Below are 20,826 nucleotides of genomic sequence, written 5' to 3'. Positions count from 1 at the left end.
AAAGGAGGAGAAAGATCAGACTTCCTTCAGTGCTGGGTCATTGCTGAAAGACTTCACTCTGATCCTCAGAAGATGCATTTTCCATCCTGACAGCTAACACATGATTGTTCAGGCTGAGTGGCAAACCTCTTCTTCAATGCACTAATCTGCTATTGGAATTTCTCTGGCACCATATTTTTTTTTTAGTAGAAATTGGAAAAGAAACAGAAAGAGAGAAAAACAAGGAGATCTCTCTGCTTCCCTTTCATAGGAATCTCTGCTCATAACTAATTCTGACGCTGTGTAGCGAGTATATCTATCTATCTATCTATCTATCTATCTATCTATCTATCTATCTATCTATCTCTATATCTAGTCTATATCTATATATCTCCATAATACTAAATGGGAAAGGGTAAAGGGAGAACTGGCCGCAGAAAGACAGGAAAACAGAAAATAATAGGACAGAACATTCAGTGGCAGGAGAACATCCACAAAGCACATTAGGGGACATGAGAAGAAAATGAAAACAATGTGGTTTTGGGGGGGAAATGCTGATGCAGATGGACAGATTTAGGATAGAAAATAGCAGATACAGATATAAGCAGTTAGTGGATGCATAAGGTGAAGCAAGATTTTGTCCCAAACTTCTATTTGGGCAGTAGAAAAAACTTCAAGTATTGTCTCTGTTTTAGCAAAAACCCCTGTGACAAATACCTTTCAAATGAAAGCTTTAATGAATGTCTGTTGGTTATTTTTGCACAACCTAAGCAAAACTAGCAACGCATATTTCTAAATGACTAAAATAAAGATTGTTAAAAGCCTTTTGCAAGATTAACTTTGTGTGACTCAGGGAAGTATATTGAAAAAGCATAATCATACTCCCAGTAGGACATGAAAATGTCCAGTTTTACAGAAGTACTTGATTTTTGCTGTATTGTGATCAGTTGCATATTGTACCTACATTATGTTGAGTGTTTTTGAATTGTGAAGCCACATAATATGGTACCTGCATATTATTTATAAAATCCTCATTTTGCTTGGGAAAGGTGATATTAGTAACCCACTGGAGGAGATGCTTCAATGCTGAGAGCTCAGAATAGTCCACAAAATGTTCTAGTGTGACCACACTACTAAAACATTCTTTAGGCTTTGATATGGCTCAGTTTCAATGCAGAAGGTAAACATCAGTTCATATGCACATTTGAATGTATGCTTATGTGCAGGACAAAAGGATAAACACAAGTACACATGCAGAAGGCAAAGGAAAACTGCTGGTGTAGAACATAGACCTTCATTAAAGAATTGTAGCTGTTACTGTATTATTGATATAAAACCTCATGGTTTGGATCCTGAAGATGCTAATCGCTGCTTTTGATAATATACACATGTTCTTTGGATCAAAAATGCATTAAGCTCCTAAAAGCTCTTAGGAGATACCTGCAGCTCTCTCTGTGACTGCTGTGTGGTCACAAACTGAGCCAACAGGGGATGAACAAACTAATGAGGAAGGCTTTAGATGGAGATGACAGAGATGAACATCCAGGTAGGCAGAACCTGAGGCAAGTTCCTGTTAGTCTGAGCTTACAGAAAGCACCTGTTTCAAAGACAAAGCATACCAACAGTGAGAATAACAATTAAGTGCTTCGAAACTGGCCTTTCTTACAAACCTTTTCCCCTTGCCTTTCTCCTTCTCCTCTCCACCACCCTATGTGCTGTATTTATTTGGATAGGGGATGCATGCCAGTGCTTGAGATGTGGTTTATTTCACCATACTGAGTAAGAAATCAGATCACAAGGAGCAGAGACTTTTTTCTAATGTTAATTAAGAGGTCTGCTGCTTTCATGCATGTGATTCACGCTGAAGATCTCAGATGCTAACTTACAGTACAGAAAAACAAACCCTTCCCTGTCAAAACTAGAGGGTGAAGAATGCCATCAATATGGGCAGGTGCTTGAAGAGATCCATGGGTTCAGCTTTTTAGGGGTGTGAGCTGCCTATTAATTGGTTAGACTAACTGTATTAAATTAGATAAATATTAAAATTCAAGTGTCAGGATAACAAATAACATTGCATTATAAAAATCATACAGAACACAGTCTTGCCTATTTATTAGATATATGCTTTTTCTTCTATTTAACTCAAACAAAGTGATCTTTGCCAAGGCTATATTGTATCAAATACTCTGTTGTATTCATCTTTTTGGCTCACGAACAATAATTCCTCAGGGAAACCTTTCTTGGTCACCACCTTGTTTATGCAGACATGTAACTTGAATGTCGATGATCTTTTCTTGTCATTATTTATTCTTGTTCAGAGTAGAAAAGCATGCAAATGTCAGAGACATAGAAGCATTTCTAAGCAGTGAGCATTGTCCAGGGTCTGCTGGTTTCCTTCAGCAACGTCTTTCACTTCACAGTTCAGTCTTTCACAAATAGAGGGCTGCTCCTAGAGATATCGTGCATAGGAAGAGGAAGGCTTCGCTTAAAAAAGTACCCAACTGACACAATGCAACATGTATTTCTAAAATGCTGAAGAGGTCTAGTTCGTGTTTTTCTTATGCTTGACAATTCCTGTCTGTTGACACTTTGTTATTTGTATTGTGTTAAATATCACTCTATCACTACTAAACATACCAAATATTGCACGGGGGTGAGGTCTGACACCCTTTGTTTTGTATAATCTTAAAAGGTGAACTGTGCAGTTTTTCAGTATTTCTCTTTCGAGAGCATGGTTTCCATGTCATCCTTACAGGCTACATAAGCCATCACATGATATTGTTTCATGGACTGAAGAAGAGGATGTAATTGAATAACAGCTATGAAAGATTAGTGTCCATCAGCATGTATTTAAAATTACATAGTAAGACTGTGTGCAGGGGAGTCCACCAGTGTTGACACCCTGCCTGCTCTTCTGGCCAGCTCTGAACTGTGGGCCAGAGGAGCACCTTGGAATAAGAAAGACAGAAAAGCTCAAGAAGAGGGCTGACGCACAGACTGACAATGATTTTTCATTCTTGCATCATCTTCAGCAGCCAGATCAATTTATATTCACATGAGTTTACTTTAAATTTTATCCCTGGAGGAACAACCTTCATGAAGAAGCCTTCATGAAGAAAGAGCTTCCTGGTATCCAAGAGTTAACATGATGACAGGCCCTGAGTGTAACCCTCCAGGATGTCCCTTGTGCTGAGACTGGGCCCTTCCAGACAGTGACTCCTCCAGTGCAATACGTGGAGTGCTGACATCACCAGCCACCTTATCCCTCCTCTAGCCTCTAATTTAGGGTACCTTGCAGCTCCAACACAGAAACACTGCTCTTCCCACTCCTGTATTGACAGAAGGGCAAGCTCATGAAAGGGTAAGAAAGCCAATGTTATTTGGAAACACCTTCAGATTTCTCGCTTAATTCAGCTGTTCTGGGACCCCTGAACCAGTGTGCATAAAAGCCACCCCAGCACCTAAGTCAGGAAGCTTATTTGCCGCTTTCCTTAAAAACACTGATGCAGATGAAAATCTGTCCCCTCCTCTCTTCTTCTTTCTTTTCTGGTGCAGTGTTAGGGAATCAAAATGCCAGGCAGAATATTCAGCAGCTAATAGGTGCAAGGATGAGCAAAATAAAATAACTAGGATCAGTGGGAGCAAGCTAACCTTATTCTGTCAGGAAAGACGTGAGTAGATGTATTAGTAGACAAAACAATATTTGGGTTTGGATTAGGTGTACTGCCCTGAACTCATTGCAGTCAGGTGAAAAACAATATAAAAATTAAAAAACAGGCCAGTGGCAGAAGGGAGGTTTTGCTTTTCCCCAGGCCAAACTAGAAAATTCATGCATACCTTCCTAGAACTTATTCTGTAAGTTCTATAGCATCCTTTCTGTGACTGGGGTAACATCCAAATGGAAATGTTTTCATGACAAGTATAATAAAAAAGTGGCTACTACCTAAGTTTCATCAGATGCCTCTGAGGTACTAGTGGAGATAAATCAATAAAAATTACTTGTTCAAATAAAAGTCATAAATTAATTAGATGTCTGTCATCCTTGATTAAAAATGTACACCCCTCAAGATGTCATGGCTGAAAAGTGGGAACCACACAAAAATTTCCCTATGCAATAAAATACCTTAGGATCCATCCTATGAGGTCAATAAAAATGACCTCATTAATCTCCTTCTGAAGCAAATACGTATTTCATCAATTAAACTGATAGACATCTCTAGTTCTGTTGGCTCAGAAAGGATGTTTACTTTCCTACCTGCATCTGGCCTCCTACATCAGACAAGACAGATGACTGCAGTGTATAAGCTTTTTCCCTGCACAGTCTCTGAAACAGATTGAGATCTCTAGACAGTGATGCACATTGGGAACCAGAGGAGCAGCCCAACAGATGGCTTGGGAGACTTCAAGCCAGTTCTCAAAAGCAGTTTAGGAATTAAGGAGCTGATGGGACTTGTGTTTACTTGAGAAATGGAATTTTAAAATCTCCTGGATTACCACTGATTCCAAATGTTGGCCTCAAACCTAGTTCTATTGAGGATACAGGGTGAGCTAAGAATATTCAGTGGAACTGTGTGGGTGTAAAAACATTTCCAGTTTTTACAGCTATTTAGATTACTGGGGAAGGTTCTGTATGTCTAACTGTTTGACTTGTACACAGAGGTCATGGATCTTAAGTACAACATTTTCAGAGCTGCTGAACCAGATAAGCAGAAGGATTTGGTGACAGATAAAGACTGTAAAGACATTGAAAAGGAAGCTAATTTGGTAAAAATGCAGAGAGGTTTTAGAAGAAAATCTTCAGAAATTTTCAGGACTTTTCAGATTACTGTGAAAAAGTACTGGCTGGAACCCCAGTTACTTTTATTTGGAATTTTATTTCCATGCACAGGAAGACCAGAATACTAGATGAGAAGATTAAAAGGCAAATTCTGAGGAAAAAAAGGTAGGATCCATCTGAACCAAAGCAAAACATCTAAGCCAAAATGCTGACAGCAGTTAGTTGTCTTTGAGCGGGGGACAGAGTAAATGTGACCCACAGCCACTTGATATGAATAAAAAGAATCTCCTAGTTAGAGATACTTGTTTAAAAAGTATCTTTCTGTCCTGGAAAGTATGTAAGATTTATCACTGAACAGGAATGGAGTCAGACAACTCACACAATTTTCAGAAAATACCTCAGTGAGGACAGTCCCTTCCCAGTGGGGAGCAGCACCATGCCAGAGGCATCCACAGAAACATTACCAAGGTCAACACACAGACAAACGTGCTCAGAAATGCCTCAGGGGCAGCAGCACCATACTGCTGAACATCCCAGCAGGGGAATGATGCTGAGGACACATTGCTGGGGAATTGTGGCTATTCCTCAGAGGAACAGGTAGCTTTGCTAGGCTGTTATTCTGGGGATGCATGAGGAAGGGATGGTGATGCTGCTGCAGAGAGAGACTAAGTCCTGAGTTCATGTGGCAGAGGATATATGTAGGCCCAGAATTGGATGGCTCCTTTGTAGCATTATCTGGCTTATCTTCTCATCCAGGAAATGAAGCACTTTCATTTCCAGAAGAATTTGTGCCTACAGCAAAAAATCTTGCTTAGAAGTTGACCTCACATTAATAAAAAAAAGGCCTGGAGGACACAAAGATAGGCAGCCTGAAGTATTATCTGCAAGAAGCTTCCTTGAATCACAGTAAGCTCATAATTCATATTAAGCATTAAAGACACATAATCCCCTCACTTTTATGATTTTATCATTTTTCTACTACTTTGAATCTAAGTAATAAAAATAAATGCAAGGATCTTTCACATGCTATTACTGCAGGTGATACTGTATCTATTTGAAAAGCTACATCTGTTTTTAATTTACACTTAAGCTCCTTTCTACAGTGTAGAGGGGCCTTAAAGGGTGTAATTTATACTCACACACTTCAAAGGCCCTTTACATTGCCAGTGTACCAAACAAAGCCATGGCAGCCTCCATGAAAAAGGAAATTGGGCATGGTTCCTCTTAAAATGAACTTCATGGCAGATCTGCAGCCAGCATTGAGAGTGGAAGGGCACCTGGATAGTTGAGGATTAGGAGTACTGTGTAGACCAGTGTCCATGAAGCTTTGTCCTTTACCACACATCTGTCCTCTCTTTCCCTCTCTCCTCTCCTCTCCTGCTCATACATCTTTTGCAGCACAGAGATCTCACAGCTAAGTATAAGAAAGAGGAAGAAAAAATTATTTTATCATGATTTCATGTGATCTCCTGGGTAGGTAAAAATAAAGTTGTTAAACTGGTGACCATGCATGAATCTCACAGAAGTGACAGCACCAACTCCTCTGTGCTTTCCTTATATAGCAGAACTAAAAATAGGCAATACGATATTGGCATGAGATTTTATAAGACTGTCTGTGTTCCACTGATGACAAAGAAACGACATGGCACTATCCATCCCAGTGCCAGAGAAGGATATGGCATGGAAGAAATTACATCAAGAGCAACAAGAAATGATAGGGAGCCTTTCAACAAAATCTTTTGAGGAGATTTCACTGGGGAGAGCAGGAGACTGAGTGGTTAGTGTGAGGCTAGGATCAGCAGGAGACAGGAAGCAATCAGTGTTCTATAGTGAGAGCAGGCATGCCCCCTTCTTCCCCTCCATATGACAGAGACAAGGTATTTTTAAAAAAATCTGAATTCTGAATCTGATATCCAAGAGATTACTCTGGTTTCAATGTCAATGACTATACTCAGACAGCACTAATGATCACTCTCACTATCTTGTCTTTCTTCCTGCTTCCCCACAACACTGCAAACATATCTTGAGACATATCTTTTCTTATGGTTTCACTCTAGTATCAAAATCTCTGCATTTGTCATCAAAAAGAATTATCACATTCTGGCCAATGCCAATGAGAATGAAAATGTAGTGAACAAGATCTATGTAACCTCAGTGTAAAATTATTTTTCAAGAGACACATCAGCAGTGTGAGGACTGAGAGAGGTAGTAAAAGCCACTCACAATCAAGAAATAAAGGGGTCCTCTCTCACCAGAATTACAGCTTTGCATGCTTCTTGCCTCAGAAGAGTTTCACAAGATAGGCTGGGAGAAGTTCTGACCCAAGCAGACCTTCCATAAGTCTTTCCATAAGAAATTTCCTAACAGAACTATCTAATAGATCGATCATGCAAAAGCACTTCATGACTGCTATTGCTTTCCTAGCCCACAGTGATGAGTAATTTCTCATTTCCTTCCTTCTTTCTTCCACAGGATGCAACAAGGCAGAGCAGATTGCCAAGAGAGCAAATGAAGGGATGGCACCAAAAGCAGCTGTCAAGCTTGGATTCTTAGATAGGAACAGTCTGATCACCAGCAAAGCCTACAGAAATATTTGGCTTTGAGTCATTTTCTCAAGCACCATGGGGAACAGAAAAAGGGAGGGCATAGTAGTGAGGGAGATTACTGCCTGTTTCATTTTGCTGTACACGAACATCTTTAATGTGGAGTTGAGTTTTTCATGCACATAACATACAGAAATCTAATATGATAAATATGAATCAGATATTTCCCAAATGCTCAAAGAATAGTGTTCCATTTGAGATCACTGCATCATGACAAAACTGTAACTATCTTTTGTAGTTTGAATACACAGTTAACTCAAAAGGAGAGTTATTCCCATGCCAGATTAAGGCATGAGCATACAAAGACTCAAGCAGCCTGTTCATTATGGAAATTTTGCTACTTGGGTCGGGTCTGCTTTCCTAATTTATTTCTGTGAGCTTCACCTGTATGATTTATTAATTTCTTTCAGCTTTTACCTTTGATATCTGTTTTGTATTTCTAAAGGGTCTCAAGAAATCAGCGTGGTCTCATGGTTGCTGTTGTTGGTCTCGCATACTGTTAAGTACAGACACAAGAGACACTTCCAATGATCTTTCTAACAGCAATATAAGTTGGTTCAATGCTGGTATGATATCAAGCATGTGGCGTGGCAACTTTCCAGTTTTTGTAGGAGCTGGCAACTAGTATAGCTCCTTAATAGAACAGCAACATATTTCTCTTTCAGATTTGATGTTTCTGAATGTCACTCTTGTATTGTTGATTTATAGAGATCTTTTTTCTTCAAACCCAACCAGAGCAGTAGATATATATGAAATAGATATTACATACTCCCAAAATAATGCTTTTCCCCTTGATTGAATCAAAATTTATGGGAAAGCAATGTAAAGTTTGTCTCCTTTAGGCCATTTTATAAAGTAAATCAAAAGGTTGGATCTCTTTGAAAGACAAGTCTTCTAATTTTATGCAGAACATAGCACGGTGCACTGAAGAATAAGGACGGTTGCTAATTTACAAATACTCTTGACTATATATTTACTTCCTGTAAGAGATTGTCATTTCACTGCCTAATTTGATAAATGTGAATGAATGATGCATCTGTACTGTTCACTGAAAGGTATGTGCAGATTTCTCTTCTAATATTTCACTTGAACACTCTAATACCCTCCAAACCTACATAAAGTGGGAAAAAATCTAATAATAAAAGTACTGCAAATGAGATTTTAATTGGACAGAGCCAGGAAAGACAGTCAGTCGCTCAGCAGTCTTACCCCTGTTATCTCTCATGAAGAAAGAGACAGAATTTGGTGGTCACTCTTAAAAAAATCAGTATTTGAGGGGCAAGGTCCAATTTAGATAAAAACAATATTGTGGCTTCTGCATATTTAACACAGAAGTGGCCCCTAATACTGGTGCAAATGTAAAGAGTTTTGTAGTCTTCCCAGGCTCCTGGGCTGCAGGTGAGAAACCTCCAGGGCTGCATGAGTCGCTGTGGTCAGTGTCACCCAATTTGCACTGGGCTGTGTTATAAATAACTCCCAGTTTTCTGCTTGGCTTGTTCAGTTAAAATAGCTGCCAGTGATGCCCACAGATTTGTAGCTTTCATGATGTTTCAGGTCCCAGTTCACCTAACAGCTTCACCTTTGCCCCAACACCATCTATTTTGCCAGAGACGCTGCAGTTGCATCACGTTTGTTTGCCCTGCCCATTTGTAGGGTTTCAGCTCCTCAAGTGAACAGAAAGCTGAGTTTATTGCAGTTAAGATTTCTGCTGTCTCCTGACTTGACCTACGTGGAAAATGGAGAAAAAAATATCCCTTAGTGCAGGTGTAAAGACTGAGCCATGGGAATTGCAGCAGCATCTGAACTTTGCTGTGTTGACAGAAACAAGCCCAGAAGGGCTGTTAGGACATCTGTAAGACTGCTGTGTCTTACAGGCACAACAGTCCTGCACAAGTGCAATTTGGTCATTCACAGACATATCATCCTCATGCAATGGACAGATTGGGCTGCAGTTTGAGATTATCTCGTTTGACATTAACTCATTACAAAGAATTCTTTAGACAAAGGCTTTTCTTTTCCCCATCAAGGAAAGCTGATTTTTTTTCTGTATTGAAGAAGAGGCTTGAATTTTTCAGAGAAGAATCATGTGGAAATGGCTGGGAAGTGGCTCACCTTGGCTCAATTGTCTTGAAATGTTTTGGACATCAGCTATTTGTTTTAATGCACTGTAGGCCCATTCTGTGCACAGCAGCTTTGAATGCAAGCAGAGAAATGGCCACTTAGACATTTGTGCCCTCAGACTTCGTTCCACAGACAGAGATCTTGTCCACAGCTGGACCTGGCTCCTTTCCGAGCAAATGAAAGGGAGAAGGCAGGGGTCCCTCTCTGATGTGACCTGTCACTTGTGTCCAACATGTTGAAGAGTATTTCTACTTTCTACAGAATATCTACATCAAAATATTAGAATATGAGGCTTTTGTTGAATGACTGTATGGTAAATACACCAGATATTTATTGCAGTGTATTAAATGGCTTTGTAAGACCAGAAAGATATTTTTACAAGTATTATATCCTTTAGCCACAATTCGGACTATAGAGCAATTCTTGGATAAAATTCTGTAGGTAGTATTGAAGTTTCACAGTAAGTGATCTGATTTAAAGGAAGCAGAATGGTTGCTAAGGCCTAGAGATGATTAATTTAGATGCAGGGTTTAGTCCAAGTACAAGGTTGAATTTAAAGATGTAAACAGGTTAATTGCCAGTGTGACACAAACCCATATACAATTAATGGATATGATATTTTAAAATGTACTTGTGGATAATGTTTTCAGAAAAGCAGAAAAACAGCAGTAACAGTGAATGTTTTTCCACTCTGGTGCACAACAATGCTATTATAATTTCCTGCAGTTTTTAAATGAAGTTCAACCACATTATCTACAGTAACTATTTGTGTGTGTTTGATTAAATTTATAAATAGACCATCAGAAAATAAAATTATGGGATATAGTGGGGAACACAACAAAACTGAAAAGATGAAGGACCGTTTAGAATGAATAAGAATACATTGTAATGGATGAAGTAAAACTAAAAGTGAAAACAAGGACACAGAGGCACTTTACCATTTCTCATGATTACCATTTCTTTCTAAATGGCTGCTAAGCAAAGAGGCTCGAATGATGGGTATGCCGTACCACAGGTTTGTTTATTTTTCTCTGTATTCTGCTTAGTTGTAATGCTTGTAATCAAATTTATTCTGGCAATAACAATGTATTCAGTGTGCTTTTCCAGATGGGAACCCCTATCCCTTGTTAGCTTTTGTAGTTCTGTGGCCAGCTGGCAACAGAAGCAGTGACATGACCACAGTTCCACTGCAATCAGGAAAGGGGATTTAGGAACTAATAAAATGTTGCTCCATCCCCACTTCTTGTGACAAACTGCTATTTACTATCTGTGTGCATTTTGGGTAGAACACCCAAATAGGAAGTTATGAAACTTCTCCAATATGTTAATAAGAAGTAACTCTGTAATTAAATTAAATGAAAGGAAATGTAGCAGCATGTCAGAAAATTTTCAGAAGCAGATTGGATCAGATGTTTTTCTTTTAGTCCAGAAAAAAACCCCAACAACCTCTTAAAAAAGATTGTTTGCTTTTCTGTGTTGGATGTTTTTCTTTCCTTTTACTTGCACAATTTTTGCTCATGTCAAGTGGCCAATCCAGGAAAGCCTAATCCAAAACTGAAAAGGAAACATCAGAAAACATATTTTGTTTCAAGAAGGAAAAAGAAGGAATTGAGATTTTTCACTGATGGTTGTCAGAATTACTGTGTCTATTATCGATTTAATGTTTTTTGTTTTTTTAAATTGATGAAAATCTCAAGGCTTTGCCATATTTTCTACTTATTTTTTCTGGTAATAGATATTCAGCTGGAAACAGAAATTTGTCAAAATGTAACCACTGGAGTTTCCTTGACCCAGTTGCCACTGGTCTATATTGAACCGCCGTCTTCCTGCTACTGGGAGAAAGGAAGTTCCCCTACATGCTGAGACAGAGCAAAAACATCCTGACAAAACTCCAATGTATTTGCACTCTGATGCAAACCAGCACACAGTAGAGTGGGGACAGCTGGGGGAACTCAGTTCCTTCTGCTCTGAACTAAATTACAAATTATGGCATGCTTTAACAACTTCACTGAGGTCTGCTCTCACCTTGTCATGGAATTTCTGTTCGAGGCAGCTTGTTCTGCAGCCTTTAATAGGAGACAAACCACAAATACAGCATTTATCATCTGTTTTGGGTGATAACCTATGTTGCTATAAATTCTCATCTGTTCTAGCAACATAAAAGGCATTTTAGTGACTGTAATGCTTTTGGAACGTGTTTGGTCAGCGGCGCTAGAATCCGAGTTCTCACAGGTCTCAGGAAGGTTTGCACATTACACATGTTACTGGTAAGTCCCTGAAGATAAAAGGATCACTTCTTGTGCAAAGGGATAGTTCATATTTCTGGTGCATCAAATTGGGACTTGTCAATACTGCACAGAAACATGTCTAATTTATCACAAGGATCTTAATATGTATTTTTGTGTTTGGGAAATAAATGCACACATTATTTGTATAAACTACTGAAAAGCTACCAGATTAAAATTACCTGCTCTCTCATGCAACTGATACTGATGATCTAGGTGTGACAGCTTTTAGATACCAACCTCTTTGCCATCTGGTCTCCCAGAAATGAAAAAAACCCTTGCATTTGCTCTGAAAACAGCTATGCCATATGGCAGCACAGTACCTTTTAAAATTCTGATGGCTGAAGTATATCCTTTAGTTTTCATGAGTGTTCTTGAAACTGCTTTGCAGACATCTGTCATTGGAATAACATCTGTAATACCCATGTAAAAGTGTGTAATTTTTTTCAATATTCTGATCCTCCTCTTCTCTAACGGATACCTTTTTCTTATTCATTCACCAAACACACATAAGATTATATGTTCTCATGAATATATTTGACCTTTCAGCTGCTAAACACTATGCAGGTTCAATGGCTAATGCATCACGATTCCTTTGTAAAGTGTTTTGATTTGGCCTGCAGTCAGAGCACTGGAAATAATTCTTCACCTTAGCTTGACGAGAAGTAATTGTGTTAGTTTTAGTAATTGTGTCAGTTTTTGAAAATGCATTCTAATTTAGGTCCAAGTAATGCTCAAATTTCAAGCAGCTAAGTCCCCAGCTGACATCTCCTATTTAGACAGAATGCCAGCTACTAATCTACACTAAAGATCAAATTGTAATTTTCCAGACTGCTAAATTAATATGGTTTTAGCCTTGATGAATTATAACAAAAGTATATTTTTGCACGAACTGTAAATTGTCTATAATGCATCTGTAAGAAAATGTCACTTCTCTTTCTGCATAGGCATAGGCAAAGACAAAAGTATGTGAGTGTGAAGCAAGGAGAAAAAAGTGCAGAAATCTCAGTGCTAACTAGTGGCTTTAAAGAAGGCACTTCCAAGCATCCTGTGGCAACCCTGCTTACCTTTGATGTCTCTTGTTGGGCTTCTAACCTCAATGTGAAAAACAAGTCGAGGCAGCTCTCAGAAGTGCAGAACAATCTCTGCTCCTGTTGTGATGAAAGAGTCAAGTGTGGTACCCATGCTCTGTCAAGAGGTAGCCTGCCTGCAGGCAAAAGACAAAAAATGTGCTAGTGTGAGAATAATTAAACAAACAAATCTGGTTTAGACAAAAGCAGAAACTTTCCCAACACTAATCTACTCCAGATTGCAAGGAAGTGTTTAATAGCTTTCTTTCAATTCTCAGGGGATCACTGTAAAATCAGAAACAACAAATGACAGAGAAATAGAGGGCAATCTTTTGCTCTGGGTTAACGTTAGCTGCCAGGTTCAAAGACCTCAGGATCATATCTACACAGAGCTGTTGGATGTAAGACACAGGGCTTAGATGGGAGTTGTGTCACAGTAAAGAACTGCCTTAGTGGCTGTGGTCATGCAGGTAATATATGAGCAGTTCTGAGCTACACCACAGAGAGTGAAGTTTCTTTTAACTCTTACGTTCAAAACACTGGGAACACAAGCAAATTCCTTTTGTCCAAAGTCACATTTCAATGGCATGCTTGGCTGCTCTCACAGGGAAGTAATGGGGAACAGGAGGCTAAAATGTGACTGCTGCTTTCCCTATGGGCCAGCAGATGCCACATTGAGGTTACACAGAGGGAAGGAGTGCAACAAGGAACATGCACAATACCTGGAGGAAATGTCTCTGAGGAGCCTGGACCTACCAAAGATAGCTGCCACAAGCTCAGGTGTGACCAGACCTCCAGTCTCTCCAGCACAACAGCTATTTTCAGCCTGGCTTGAATTCCTGAGATAAAACAATTTCTCAGCATGGGTCAATCCAGGCCAGGCATCATTGGCTATGCTTGGAATGCTGACTTTTCCTCTTTACTTAAATCATGTTTCAACTCCTCAACTGTATGTCTTGTCAACTGCAGTAGTCTGTAGAAAGGGCTTACTTTCTGAGAAAAAAATCACTTTCTTGTTCAGCCAAAACTACAGGCTAAGCTAATCATCCTAGACAGCAGTACATACCATACATACCAGAGCTAAAGACAACTATTGTTACAACAGAAGACAATTTCAGCTAAGGGATGGATCTTAATTTTATTTTGCAATTACACAAGTCATCATTACAGTACAGGTAACTGGAGTTGTGTCAATATATCTGTTTCTCCCGCACACTCCCCGTCTTTCTTTTCTCCGCATTGAAAAGATATGAAATCTCATAAAAGCTGTGTTTTCTTTTTGGGAGAGAAGGCAGCCAAGCTCCAGGGGTTTGGTGTGCTTGAATTAACCTGGCCTAATATGCTGCCTCAATCTATCTGTTTTTGAATTCCCTGGCCAGCTAAAAACACCTCTTTTTGATAACACAGATCTGTTTTGTCAGCTTTTGATTTCCCTTTTCTCCCCTTCTTACCTATCAATCTGTTACTATCTGCTAGCTGTCATCTGTGAAATACCAGCAAAACAAGATGCAGTTATGGTTTACTGGCACACTCTGGTAGCATCTGCTCTGGAAGAAAAGAACACGCAGATACCCAGGCCCAGAACTGAGGATTTATCTGGCACGCAGCTTGGTGTGGAGCCAAGGAATGCCAAGGAATGGAGCACATTTGGTGATGGGAATGCTCTGCTGGGGACACTTGTGTGGTTAAGAATCTATGAACAACCATGATGGATCAGACCAATATCCTTCTCCAAATGTGGCCAGCAACAGATGCAGAGGAAAAACAGAGGTGAGATTTGCCTAGAAATATTTCCCTAGTTCATGATTTGCAGCTTGTTGAGTTCCCAAGACCAGCTAATATGGTTTTAGTATTTAATAACCTGACATATTTTTCTATATATTTGGATTCAGTTGCTCCACAGCTATGAAACTTAGCACCTTCAGCGTCCTGTGTCTCCAACATTAGGAGATTAATTACCCATTTTCGTTAGTAATTAATCTGCAAAGGCCAAATTGTCTTTCGGGGAGAGCTAAGAACTTCACCCCTTCCTTCTTTCAATCCACACAAATATACTCCTCTACTCTCAGACCTCTCAGCTCTATTTTCCTGTTGACCATAAGGGGCCTCTTCCTACACCCTTAGCAGATGTTTATCCAGTCAGGGTGGGCATGAAGTCCCTGAATTTGCTGCTGCAGTATTACAGATGAAGATATATATGATTATATAAGGTATATCTATCTCTTTAAGATATGCATAGATCTATGAGGAGATACATACAGTGATATAGTATAGATTAAGGCAACATCTGGGTACCCTAAGAACTGCAGAGAAATCGCTTCTTGGCATGCTATGGGGAAATTTGCATTTGTGCATTCCCACCACTGATCCAGCCTCCAGCACTCAGCAAACACTTGTTCAGGAAGCCAACAAGGCTGATGCAAATGTAGAGCTCCCTGCTTCTGTGCAACTGCTGTGTAACTGCTTCTGTGCTTCTGGCACAGCACATCTGGTCCAGATTTCCATTTGGTAGTCTGTTCCTCTTTTAACAAAAGCTTTGGAGAAAGATCCAGGTAAAGAAATTGTTTCACCTGTATATGAATGTAGAATTGCAATTTGCCTTCATGGTGCTGCACAACTAGTAACTTTTTTCTTGGATAACAGCATAATATATTTTTTATGAATATACAGAAACAGTTCCTGAGCCATTATCTGTCATATCTGAGGTAGCTATTTATACCAGCTGCAGAATTGTCTGCTGCTTCATTTTCCCAATACATTTTCAATACAAGTTTCCAATGAAATCGAATGAGAACAGTAATAATAAAATCTTATTTAATTATGGTATCAGCTCACTATAATTTTTCTAAACCATTTTCCTAAATTGTCTAGCTTTTTACCAAGAATTCTATTAAAAGCTTCCAGATTTTCATTTAGCTTCAACAGCAATTCACCCTCTCCTAAAAATGCAATGCTGGAATGCACATGAGAACCTAACATATCCCACAAAAATAGTTTAAATGAAAGCAAAAAAAAAATTTTGGAATATTTTGTAATCAAAAAGTCTTTAGTTAAGTGTTTACAGTTTACTGCCAGTCAGACTTACAAGTGTTTCAAACAAGACTGCAATCACTTATAGCAGTGTGTTACTGAAATAGATTAGGAGACATGGTGGCTCAAATAAGATATCAATTAAATGTATCAAGCCATCACAACTGGCAAAGGCAAACAGCTCAGCAAGATGTAATCACTTCTAAATGATAAATTAGTGGCAGAGGCAAGACAACAGTCAAGGTCTCTGAGGCCTCACTTTTTGCCCTTGTTTCTTGATCACTTTGCTTCATCCTACATCTGTAAATTTTGGTCCTGGCCATGGTTTCTTTCCAGTGAACAAACAACATTTGGTTCACTTTGAACAACAAACTTTCTTATACTTAATCAGCCAGTTTATTAGACCATGAAGGAAAATTGGTCATGACTTCAGTTCCTGTACTGCTGGAATTAACAAGCTGGCTGATGCCAGCACTAAACTTGGAAGTGCTAATGGTAATTAAAATCTATTTTCAAATACATCTGACAGTTTTAAGGTGAAGTACTTGTTGTTCGTGTGAATTTCCAAACTGTGTATAAAAAAAGTGCTGCTTTCTTCATGAAGGTGTCAGGTGTGGGAACAACATAATTAGTTATTAATTAATTATTAATTCCCTCTGATATAGCATTCGTTCTCTTTTAAGGGGTTTACGGCTGTATGCGTTCTCCAAAGTCTTTGAGTAAGGAAAGCTTGAAACAAGAATTTACAAGCATTGTTAATTTCAGTTACTCTGTTTTACATACACACACACATACACATATCTATGTATATATCTCAGAAAGATATGACAAAATAGTGCTAATATTGAAGCTGACATAAATTATCAGTAGTTTATTATCATTTGACAAACGTCCATGTAGCCCAACCAGTCAATTTTCTCTCAGGTGAATCTGGGTAAAATACTTCATATTAACAAAGTACTCTAACACCTAGCTCAAATGGGACTCTGTTCTTCCAAAAGGTAATATTAATTATTCAACATATTCACACTATGAGGGATGGAAAATAAGGGGAGAATAATCATACTTTTTTTCCACTTCGTTTTCTAAGCCTGCTTCCTGGCTAATTCAATCTATTGGATCAGTAGGAGGGACATAGGATAGATTAAAAAAATGTTGACTGTGAGATCACCAGGGGATTTGAATTAATGTTCTTTTGCACAGAGTGGAAGCATATGGGCCACAAAGTGCAGCTCTCCTTGGAAAATTACTGTCAAAACAGTACCATCTCAATTAACATAGCTGCTGACTTGTGAAGCAGGAATCAGATTTTTACTTGAGTTAACCTTCAAAAAGCAGTTTCAGAGTAACTGCTTACTAATAAGTTCTTGCTACACCAACAATATTGCCTAATAATAGCTTATGCAAGTCACACCTGTACAACTCCACAAGTGCTTCTGTAGCATATAACATTCTATAGCCCCCTTATGATAATGAGAAGGAAAGTTATATTCATCCACCCCGACAACTGCTATCAAGATCCCATTTTCCTCCTGTAAAATGGGAAAGCACTTTTGATCAAATACCCTGCATATAAATAATGGAAATTTCACTGTATGGGCTTACTGCTCAATTTGCCTGCATTTCAGCTGATTTCCAAGGCTGAAGTTGTCTTTGTAGCTAATCAGGCACAGACATTTCTTTTTGACATTTCTCCCACAGATGTTCTAGCTGGCTTCCCCACCAATTTCCATGAAAAACAGGGAGGACCTCTTATGTGTAATTTCCTTATGTACAAGCTATGAAATGTTTTATCTGAAGAGATCATTAAAGACTGAAAGTTAAGCTCTAAGGATAAGAGACTGCTGCTAAAGCTTTACCTACACATGAACTAAGACTGCAGCCCACTAAGTGACCTTTTCTGCAGAGGCCCCTACCCCTCTCAGCATGTACCACAAAGGGGTCGTGAGGAATTCTGTTCAAAGTACTATCAACTTCCACCATTAAAAAATGACAAATTTTGGTCTTCTTCACCATACTAAAGAAAAATAGATATTCCAGCTATTAAAAATGCATGCAACAATTGCATGAATTTATTGCATCAATTTATTAAAAACCTCAAAACAATGGTACTGCCTCAAGAGAAATTTTTATCTTTCTAATAATTTCACTAGGTCTCTGACCTCATTCATCATGCATAAAGAAATAAGTCTCCTACACAAATGTGACTAGTGCAGATTTTTATAAGGAAGAACATCAGGATACCAGCAGAATGTGCATCTTCAAATACCTAATTAGCTGGTTCTTTATTGTGTCTATTACACCTCATGATCCATGCAGCATACAATTTTTTTTTGCATATCCATCAAAATTTATGTAATTCATTTTTAGAGGCACTAGAGATCCTGAGTGCTAAATATAAGAACTATCTAAGGAACCTCTTGTACAGAGGGTAGCTCTGAAAAATGTTATTCAAAGGTGTATTGACAGGGAATTTTCTTTTGCTTCTGTATGTGCAGGTAAATGTTTGGGCTTGTGAGTATAGTGCACGCAGATATGCTCTTAAGCAAGAAAATTGCTTGAGAGGTTGGGTTTTGGTCTGAGTAAAGGGTTTGTCCTAAATTCAGAGTAATCCTATTCCATAAAGCTGCTATCACTAGGTCATGCATTCTGCAGCTGTCTTTGGCAAATATGTGAGGAATACCTCATATATTTTGAGGTTCCCTGCATTCACTATGTATTTCTGCAGCCCTCTGGAATTAGATGACTTATTCTTCTCAGATAAAAAAAGCAAACCATTTGCTCCTATTTTACTCTCTTTTAACATTTACTTTATCTATACAACGTTATGAAAAATGTTGGTGTTTCCCCTTGCTGTTAAATGTAAAAGCCTCGTGGTTTCTTTGAAAAAGATAACTGATGAGCTCAGTTTAGCACACCTAATTGCTTTCTTTACTATTACAAGAGTCAATGCCACGCAAGTAACACACACACACAAAAAAGTTACTCAATAAGGACTAAGTACATTGTGTCATAGATGGTAATTCAGCATCCTCACACTAAAACTGAACGAGATATTTATTTTTATATTTTGGTTACCCTGCTTTTTTAATAATTGCATTTATAAATTTTAAAGCAAATAATTGTTAAATGCTGAGCTTTGCCTGAAGTCATACGAGAATCCAGTCATGAATCTTTGGACAATAGGCTACAGTGTAAAAATCAAGGCAAAAAATGTTACTTTTCTTGATTCTTCTTTTCCCTTTCTCTTTCACCTCTTGTCCTTTGTGCTTAAGGGCTGGTTTCAGCTGAATGTGAAAAATTTCTGCAGATGACACACCTTTCAATGGACATTTCAACCTTTTAAAAGCAAAGTAGTTGGCATTATAGTTTTGCAACTCATGGTAAGGAAGGACACCAATACTCAGACACTTCAGTTCCTAATTACAAGAGGATAAATGGACACAACATTATTAAGCAAAATAATTTGAACAGCATCAAATGCAATAAATGTTCCATAGGAAATGCATTTGGTGAATTTTTAGGGCTATTTACCATAACTTGTTCAGGAACTATAATTTATTTGGTACTCTATTAAATTATTTTAACCCTTTTTTAAATGAATAAAGTTACTCAATTCCATTTAACTACAGAATAGTTTTTTAAAAAGCAATTTGCAAGATCTAAACTCTCAAACATCTTTTTGTTTGTCTCCTTCAGTTTATTTCTCTTATCCAGCTTTTTATGAGTCATTTGAATTGCTTCTGAATCGCAAACACATTTGGGTGATTTAGAAAACAACTATAAAAAGAGGGACCCCTCCTGGATTATTAAAATGACGGCCGTAAATCTAGGACTGCAGGATTAGTACTGACCTTCAAAGGGAAGGTATCCTTCAGTTCCTGTTGCTATTTCAGAATTTGTATCCTGAAAAATGATGCAGAATTGCTGAAAAACTTGCCTTTTCAAAATGATTTAGTTATTAACAAGTCAAGAATGTGTTTTCCATAAGGAAATTACTTCTTACTTAAAAAAATACAATTCTGTCATGAATACAGTAAGTTAAATGCTGTTTTTTGTGTAAGGTTTTTGAGGTTAGAAATGCCTTTTGGCTTGCATTTGCTTTCTTTGCCAACAGGAAGGGATAAACACAGGTGTGGAAGTGTCTGCAAACAGCATAAGTAGGTCTGTTAAAGCAATATAGAACATTGCTCTGGGGGAAGAAAACAAGCTTTTTGCAACAGAAAAATGTGTAACAGAGAATGGAAGATCAGCTGCAAAGGAGAATGAGCCATTGCCTGGACATCAGGATGAAGTGAGCAGAAGTACTGCACAGAAGAGCCTGAGCCTCTTCAGTCTTCTGCTGAAGCTGGGTATATCCTACTGTGCCTTGGAAAATAAAGCCACATGGGATGATTTTGCTTCACACACTCACAGCACACACAAAATGTCTTGCTGATTAATATAAAACTGTGTGCAAGTGGCTTATGCCACCAGTTTTTTGACTGATGCACCTCTAGTGGAAGATGTAGACAAGCTAGTGCTATAAAACTTTTTTCATCCCAGACAAAGAAGGAAATCAGTGCCACGTCTGCCCCAAAACACCAAGATAGTCAAAAGAATATCCATTGCCTTATCCAATTTCTGGATTTACAAAGAGGCAGTCAGGATTTTCACAGCTTGAAGGCAAGTGAAAAGGCAGATGGCAGAGAAAAGCTTTCCAGTGGGGGCCAGAAACATCCCCCCCCCCCAATCCTCTGACCATGGAAATCACAGGGAAATCATCCTTCTTATACATCAGAATGTCTAAATTGGGCTAGAGTAGTATAAGGACATGGTCACACCTCCTGATAACATGGCCTTTGGCTCTGTGCTGTGGGGGCTCAGGGGTTTCCTCTCCTTTCATATAACCACCTCAGTGGGGTTGAGAAGCAATGGGAAAAGTTCACAGATCAAAATACTGTAATTCCATCTCACGAGGT

The 20,826-nt window shown here is 38.6% G+C and overlaps 1 protein-coding gene across 9 annotated transcripts in view; it reads right to left on the bottom strand.

Annotated features, from left to right (window-relative positions):
• WDR64 (WD repeat domain 64) overlaps positions 1 to 20,826 on the bottom strand; it is a 127,945-nt gene that overhangs the window by 105,886 nt on the left and 1,233 nt on the right. For all 9 annotated transcript variants that reach the window (XR_015802373.1, XR_015802374.1, XM_088161554.1 and 6 more), the window contains exon 2: positions 12,833 to 12,972. The gene's annotated coding sequence lies outside the window, so the exon portion shown is untranslated. The remainder of the gene's footprint in view (positions 1 to 12,832; positions 12,973 to 20,826) is intronic.

The sequence above is a fragment of the Sturnus vulgaris genome, chromosome 3, assembly GCF_052056855.1.
Source record: "Sturnus vulgaris isolate bStuVul1 chromosome 3, bStuVul1.hap1, whole genome shotgun sequence".
Classification (NCBI taxonomy): domain Eukaryota; kingdom Metazoa; phylum Chordata; class Aves; order Passeriformes; family Sturnidae; genus Sturnus; species Sturnus vulgaris.
This window is presented reverse-complemented; position numbering and strand designations above follow the sequence as displayed.